We start from the raw sequence: 8,725 nt of genomic DNA on the forward strand, positions 1-8,725 counted from the left end.
TTCCCACCTGAGCCTCCTGAGTAAGGAGTCCCCTCCTGGGACTACAGGTTCATGCCACCAGGCCTGGCTACTTTTTGTATTTTTTTTTAGAAATACAAAAGGTTTCACTATGTTGCCCAGGCTGGTCTTGAACTCCTGAGTTCAAGCTATCCTCCTGCTTTGGCCTCCCAAAATACTGGGATTACAGGTGTGAGCCACTGTACCTAGCCATGCTGACATCTTGGTTTTAAACTTCTGACCTCCATAACTCAAAGAGAATCAATTTGTATTGTTTTAAGTACCTAAATTTGTGATAGTCTGTTAGAGTAGCAATTGGAAACTAATACAGAGACAGTGGATGGATATTGGGTGGGTTAATGGAAGAGTCTACCACAGATATCTAGCAGGTATCTTAAACAGCTTGCATAAAACAGAAATTTCGATTTTCATCATCCTTACCTCTTGCATCAAAGTTGTTCCCAATCTCAGGAAATAGCCCCGTGTCATCCACCTGCTTAAGCCAAAAACCTTGAGGTCATCCTGGGTTTCCAGCCTGTTTTTGTTTGGTTTTGAGATGGAGTCTCGCTCTGTCGCCCAGGCTGGAGTGCAGTGGCGTGATCTTGGCTCACTGCAACCTCCGCCTCCTGGGTTCAAGTGATTCTCATGCCTCAGCCTTCCGAGGAGCTGGGACTACAGGCTTGTGCCACCAGCCCGGCTAATGATTTCTAGCCTTTCCTCACATTCCCACCTCAAATTTATCAGCAAATCCTACTGGCTCTTGTTCAGTAAGTGTATACTTATCCCCAGACTCACTGAGTTGTATATATTAAATATGCAACAGCTTTTTGCATGTCAATCATACCTCAATAAAGTGGTTTTTTTAAAAAAGGCCACGCCCAAATCGGACACCTTCTCATGACCCATTCCACCTGCCATCATTTCCACCTAGGTCATGACAGCAGCAGCCTCCCACCTGGCTCCCTGCTCCACTCATTCTCCTGCTAATCCATTCTCCAGAGTGTCTTTCACAATCGTGCATCAGATCCTGTCACTCCCCTGCTCCAATCCCTGCAATGGTTTCCCATTTCATTAGAAGGAATCCAATATGCTTGCCACGGCTGAAAGCCTGACTGATCTGGCCCTGCCTGCCTTTTGCCCCTGCTTTCAGCACCCTGCTCTGCAATACTGGATTTTTTTTTTAAAGTTATTATTTTATTTTTCCGTAAGTTATTGGGGTATAGGTGGTATTTGGTTACATAAGTTCCTTAGTGGTGATTTGTGAGATCCTTGTGCATCCATCAGCTGAGCGGTGCACACTGCGCCATGTATGTTGCCTTTTAGCCCTCATCCCCCTCACACTCTTCTTCCCAAGTCCCCAAAGTCCATTGTATCATTCTTATGCCTTTGCGTCCTCATAGCTTAGCTCCCACATATCGGTAAGAACATATGATGTTTGATTTTCCACTCCTGAGTTACTTCACTTAGAATAAGAGTCTCCAGTCTCATCCAGGTCACTGCAAATGCTGTTAATTCATTCCTTTTTATGGCTGAGTAGTATTCCATCATATATACATATATATCTCTCTCTCTCACACAGTTTCTTTATCCACTCATTGATTGATGGGGATTTGGGTTGGTTCCCATGATTTTGCAAGTGTGAATTGTGCTGCTATAAATATATGTGTGCAAGTATCTTTTTTGAATAATAACTTCTCTTCCTCTGGGTAGATAACCAGTAGTGGGATTGCTGGATCAAATGATAGTTCTACTTTTAGTTCTTTAAGGAATGTCCACACTGTTTTTGTAGCAGCTGTACGAGTTTACATTCCCACCAGCAAACCCTGGCTTTCTTGATGCTTCTCAAAGAGGCCCAGGTGGTAGCTGCCCCAGGGCCTTTGCATTTGCTGCTTGCTCCACCGAGAACCCTGCTCTTTCACACAGCCATGTGGTCCACTCCCTCATTCCACTCTGGTGTCTGCCCAGCTATATTCTCCTCAAAGAGGCCTTTCCCAGCCACTCTTTCTGACATGGACTCCTCTCTCCCACGTCACTGTTTCTGAGCTCCTTCTCCTACTTTATCTTTCTTTATAACCCTCCTCTCTCTATCACTCTCTCTAGAACTGTCTGTCTTCCCTACTAAAAGGTAAATCCTATGAGGACTAAGATTGTTTTGTTCAGTGCCAACAACAGTGCTTGGCACACAGTTCAATAAATATTTGTTAGTTGAAACACACACACACACACGCACACACATATGGTTATTTATATGATTACTTCCTTTTGGATGTCACGGACAGTTAAGGGTAAGTGGTGACTTCCCACGTAGCTGTGGTTTACCTAGAACACGGATTTGTGCATTTTTACAGAGCCACCCACATCTCTCATATCTTTATGCCTGAAAGAGAAATTGGTCTTCAGCTCCCACAAGTCCTGTCAAGCTGGAAGAGAAATTGTGAACCAACTGTGTAATTTCATTGAAAATACAAATCCTCCAACACAGCCCCTTTCAATCACCAAAGGATCTTTTTGTGCTCTCAAATGAGAGGGACCATTGTCCCTGTTGGGTACGTGGGACACTGGTAGGTGCTGGTCGATTATAGCAAACTCTTACCTGGCATTCTTACTTAATCAACTATTTCTAACACATACCCAAATTTCCTGTTTTTTAAAGTGATCAATGCTCTTTTGCCCTTGGTACTTATTTTAGTGTTTTAAAACACACATTTTTGAAAAAGCTGATAGAATATATCTACTTTTTTTTTTGCAAATTCTCTCCTGCTTTTTGTTTTGTTTTCTCTTTCCTCTTCCCCCTCTTATAACCAGTCTCATAAAAGGTGTAGCTATCCCTTAGGACTCTCCTTACGCTCTGAAGTTTCTGAACTGTTCAGCTCACCCTTTTGGGACTATTCTACCACTGGTGAGAAGCTTGGCTGCCAATGGGAATCTCCTGGAAAGGTTTAACAACACTGATTGCTGGGTGCCAGCCTGAGAGATCCTGATTTAGTTGGTCTGGGGTGCTGCCTGGGCATTGAGATTAGAAACCTCTCCAGGTGACTCTAAGGTGTTGCTGGTGTTGACAGCCATCACATGTAGTCCCTCTCATTAGAGTCTTTAGAACTCCTCTTAAGAATCAACTCCACTGGTCGGGCGTGGTGGCTCATGCCTGTAATCTCAGCACTTTGGGAGGCTGAGGCAGGCGGATCGCCTGTGGTCAGGAGTTCGAGACCAGCCTGGCCAACATGGCAAAATCCCATCTCTACTAAAACTACCAAAATTAGCCTGGCATGGTGGCCCATGCCTGTAATCCCAGCTACTCAGGAGGCTGAGGCAGGAGAATCGCTTGAATCCGGGAGGCGGAGGTTGCAGTGAGCCGAAATCACTCCATTGCGCTCCAGCCTGGGCTACAGAGCAAGACTTTATCAAAAAAAAAAAAAAAAAAAAAAAAAAAAAAAAAAAAAAATCAACTCCATAGACTCCTTGAAATTTTCCATACTTCTTAAATTCACAAAGACTTGCCTTTTGCTTGATGACTCAGTTTTCATAAGAACACCCACCAAAGGAAATGTCTCCTTACTTGATTTTAGATTTTTTGGGAGTTTGCAAAACCATTTTTGTGTGTTATTTTCCCGGCTTCTCCCAACATCACTGTGAGGTGGGCATTCAGGGCTAAGATGAGGCAATGGAGCTACAGCAATGGTCCACAGAGTTAGGCTAGGGCTGCCAAATTTAGGAAAATAAACAAAGAAACACAACAAAAAATAACCCTAGCCAGACTTGGTGGTACACACCTGTGATCTCAGCACTCGGGCAGGCTGAGGCAGGAGAATTGCTTGAACCCAGGAGGTGGAGGTTGCAGTGAGCCGAGATCGTGCCACAGCACTTCAGACTGGGCAACAGAGCTAGACTCCGTCTCAAAACAAAAAACAAACAAACAAAAAAACCTACCCACACAGGACACCCATTTAAACTGAAATTTTAGATAAACAACAATTAAGTTTTTAGTATAGTTTGTGCAATAGTTGGGGTATATATTAAAAAATGGTTTTTCTAATTGAAATTCCAATTTAACTGGGCATCTTCTATTTCATATGGCAACTCTACACTCAGAGCTCACTCCTCTTCCAAAGCTCAGGCTAGCATCTTATGCCATTCTCTTTCCTGCCTATGATCTGCAGCAGCTTGACTACATCGCTTTTGGAAGACATTCTTCCTCTTCACTGCATGGGTAGCCGTTATCCTCAAAAAGAACCTCTTCTGTATGTCAGCATCATTTGCATGTCCTTTTGTTCCCCCCATCCTAATCTCCTTTCTGTGGCCTCCATTATTGATAAGATCAAGCTGGTTTAAAAAACACAACCCAACATTTACTTGCCTTTTGCTTGATGACTCAGTTTTCGTAACAACACCCAACAAAGGAAATGTCTCCTTATTTGATTTTAGATTTTTGGGGAGTTTGCAAAGCCATTTCTGTGTGTTATTTCCTTGGCTCTGCCCAACATCCCTGTGAGGTGGGCACGAGACCTGTGGAGATAGGCATTATTTCCTAGGTACTCACATAGGACTAATTCTATTTGAGGATGAAAGAAGAATGGTTTGGAGAGATTAAGAGACTCCTGAGGTCATACAGCTTGGAAGTGCCAAAGTTGGGATTTGAACCTGGGACTGTCTGACACCAGGGCCTTTTTTTTTCTTAATTAGCATGACATGAAAACAAGAAGATGGTACTGAGGGCCTTGTGGCTTAGCTATTCAAGTTTTCCAGACTTGCTCAGTTTGACTTTCTGCAACTCCTGGGGTGTGGAACAATCATTGGATAAACCTTTTTCCATTCCATGTGGGTGACTTGAGAGATTAAAAGTGTTGACAATATAGCAACCCATAAGATGCATACATATTCTTGGAAACCTTATTTTTAACCCTGAAAAAAAAAAGTTGTCACCACAAGGTTCTGGAAGAAAGATTTCAGCAGTCATTGCCAGCAAAGTCAACACTAAATCAACCCGGGGACATGTTCTTTAAACACATTTGCTGAGGCTAAGGGGCAAATAGTTTATGCTGATTCTGGGTAACTGGCCACAAATATGTGTCAGAGAGGCTTTTTTCCAAGTGTTCGGTATCTTGTTTGGTATAAGCTTCTCCTGTGCTTTAGCCCTCTGTAAATATTTGTGCAATTAATGTATGCTGGCAAATGTCTCAAGAGGAAGGCAGGCTACATTATGCCAAGCAAAATTGTAATTAGCAACACAAAAGAAAAAGAATTTGTCTCTTTCATCTCAGTGCTTAAAAATTGTCAGCACTTAAGGCAGCTGGAAGCTTCAGAAAAGATAATTTGCAAAAGCTCATTTTCCTAAGCGTTTGAGAATGTGTCCTATACCCTAATATATTAAACACACACACACACACACACACACACACACACACACACACACATTCACTGGAGAATTCTGTGTTCCCTTCACTACTTAACATTAATCTAGATAATTACAAAAGGTGCTGTAGAGAAAAGTTCCTTTAAAAATGTCAACCTCAAAATGTCGTTAAGGGGAGCATTTTTGCATTGTGGCACCTATGAGGCACTGGAGGAGAGGGAATACATGAGTGGCCCATCTTGTCTAGAAATGATTGCCTAAGTGATGCAATCGAGAGGAAGAGAAAGAGGTGCGCCTGCTGACACCAGCTGGAGAAGCCGGTGCACCTGGACCCATGCACTGAAAGCTGTCTGCTGATCCACCCCTCCCTCACACTCCGCAGCCTTCCTCAAACCGGCCTGTCAACATGGGTTTGGTGTTTCTGTGCAGCCTTTGGAAGTTTCTGGACAAGAACGCTCCACTACTGAACTCATTTATGCCCTGAATCCTTTGCTATTCTATCTGGGCATAGGATGGCTAGCTGGGTCTGCGAACAGCCAATGCACTGCTGGCCCCTGGGTGATCTTTTTTCAGCTGTTTAATTTGGGCTTTGCTGCCACTCCTGCGGATCTTTTGTTATCAGAGTAAAGCCTGTTGTCTGAGGACCACCTGCCTCAGAATATCTAGGAAGGTTGGTTAAACATGCAGATTCCTGGTCTCCACCCCAGACCTATTGATTTGCAATGAGGATGCAGTGGGGCATAGTGATTTCCTTCCTAAACAGATCTTCCAGGAATTCTCAGGCCGTCTTCTGCCTGCTGACCTTAATTTCCTCTCCACCACCTTCCGTGCAGCCTTTTTGGGAGGCTGGAATGGAAGATGATGAAAATATTTCCTTTGGAACCCCTCTCGGACTCCCCAGGCAGGATGCACCCCCTCTGTATTCCTGGGTAATGTACACATGACTCTGTTACAGCCACCACGCCCTGGAGGGATTTGTTCACCTCCTTTGATATAAGCATCCTTTCTTGGTCGTCTTTTTAGCCTCATCCTAATATAACATCTGGCATCTAGTAGGACTCTTTGAGTGTTTGCTGAATAAAGCAATCGCTGATCTAATAATAATCCCTTCACTTCTGGGAGACCTCAGGTTGAAAGCATAGACTGAAGAGCATGACCAAGGAAGAGACCTGGAGGTAGAAAGAGCAAGTGGAGGCATCCAGGAGGGCATCTTCCATTCTTGCCCCTCCATGAGCCTCATGTCATCGTCATCATCATCATTCATCACCATCATCTTTGATATCCACTACTCATCGATTACTTTGTAACCGAGTGGCTTAGCTTCAAATACTGTTTTAAGAACGTTTTTTTTTCGTTCCTTTCCCACCTTATGCTCCCATGCCTATGCACATTTATTTACCTAGATTCTTGTTAAGCTCACACCATGCTCACTTATCTTGTCGTGTATTTCCTTAGAAGCTTCAGGGGCCGAATCCTGATATGGATGAGGCATCTCTGGAATTCTCTCCCTAGTAGAAGATGGCTTCAAGGATGGAGTTCACTTCCAGCGAGACAATAACTGCACGATTGACTGCAATTAATTTGTAACCTGGTCGGGCCCAAGATGGCACTGGCCCCTTTGCCAGTTGGAATAATAATTCAAGATAAGCCACCGGAGTGAAACATGCCACCTGGCACCTGCTAGCCCCTCCTACCTCTCTGTATTCCAAGCCCCTATTCTTAAACCGTTGCCCTCTCTCCAGAAATTGAAAAGGTAGCAATTTTCCAAAAGGATTCTGACCTTTTCCCCTTGCTGGCAATGGATAATAAAATTCACTCTCTTTTGATCACACCTCGTTCTTGTTATTTTGGCTTCTTTCTGTAAGTGGTGAGCAGCCAGACCCTCTTTTGGTTACAACTTTGTGCAGGCATTACACTAAGCACTTCATATACATTATCTCATTAATCTTCACATTACCATCCTCATATGGAGATGAGGAAACTGAAGGACGGCCTAAGGTTATGTGAGTATTAAATGGTTAAATGACAGAGTTAGGATTAGAACTTGGATCAGACTCAGAGCCTAATTTTTAAACATGAATGGTTAAAAGCACCTCTGCTAAAAAGTTTGATGCTGTACTAATCGAGATCTGCTTTAAATAGCTGAAGCTAGAACTAGCAACGGAGACCAAACCTATCTTACCATTTACACTTTCCTCTTTCCCAACTCTTTCCTAAATCTTATACTATTTACTCGGGTCAGACCCTTAAAGCTCGAGAAATGCGCAGCCTTGTTTATTTGCAGCCATAACTCCATGTGCCTTCCAAATGTAAATTCTTTGACATAGTTTGGCTTTAAATGATTACAACAAATTTGTTAGAAAACTGCAGTGCCATAAATATTCATAGTGCCCTAAAAACCAAAACTTACGCCAAAGCAAACTCATCGTATTTGACTTTTGTGTTTTCTGATGTTTATTATGTACTTTTAGAGAGCCGTTCCTGCATGAACCTACAAGCTAACGGAGTTTCCGCGTCCACATCAGTACTGTGGTACTGGCTGGGCTTTCCACATATGCCCTTGGTGTGTTTGTGTTAATGATGTATGAATCAAAAAGAATTATTTGCCACCTGATCCAAAACAAAGCCCTGAGGTCTATCAAAAAGGTGACCTATGTGGCCTGAGGGCACACTGGCTCCAGTGTCCACTGGGCTCTAGGGACAGGACGGGTGGAAAAGACAAGCTCTGAAGCCTCAATGCTCAGCAGTCCTGCCACCACCAAAAACATGCAAGAAATGGCTCCTTTAATCCCATTATGTTTATGAAAACATTTTAAAGGCTGCAATTCCCATTCACAGACACTTTGAGATCATATAATCCTTTTATGCAGCAAAGGCTTATTTAACAGGGAGATGGGTAAAGAAAGTAAAAAGTGTACTATATACTTTAAGGGTATCGTGGAGTTTTTTTTTTTTTTTTTTTTAATTTGAGATGGAGTCTCACTTTGTCGCCTGGGCTGGAGTGCAGTGGCGGGATCTCAGCTCACTGCAAGCTCCGCCTCCCGGGTTTACGCCATTCTCCTGCCTCAGCCTCCCGAGTAGCTGGGACTACAGGCACCCGCCACCTCGTCTGGCTAGTTTTTCGTATTTTTTAGTAGAGATGGGGTTTCACCGTGTTAGCCAGGATGGTCTCGATCTCCTGACCTCGTGATCTGCCCGTCTCGGCCTCCCAAAGTGCTGGGATTACAGGCTTGAGCCGCCGCGCTCGGCCAGTGGAGTTTTAAAAGAGATTACGAGAGCTTGAAAACCTGTCTTCCATGAAAGCTCCAAAATATTGTTTTATTAATTTTTTGTAGGCATGTACTATCACCGCCATGTTCAGTGCAGAGGGGAGACCAA

This window comes from Piliocolobus tephrosceles, chromosome 9 (assembly GCF_002776525.5).
Source record: "Piliocolobus tephrosceles isolate RC106 chromosome 9, ASM277652v3, whole genome shotgun sequence".
Lineage (NCBI taxonomy): Eukaryota > Metazoa > Chordata > Mammalia > Primates > Cercopithecidae > Piliocolobus > Piliocolobus tephrosceles.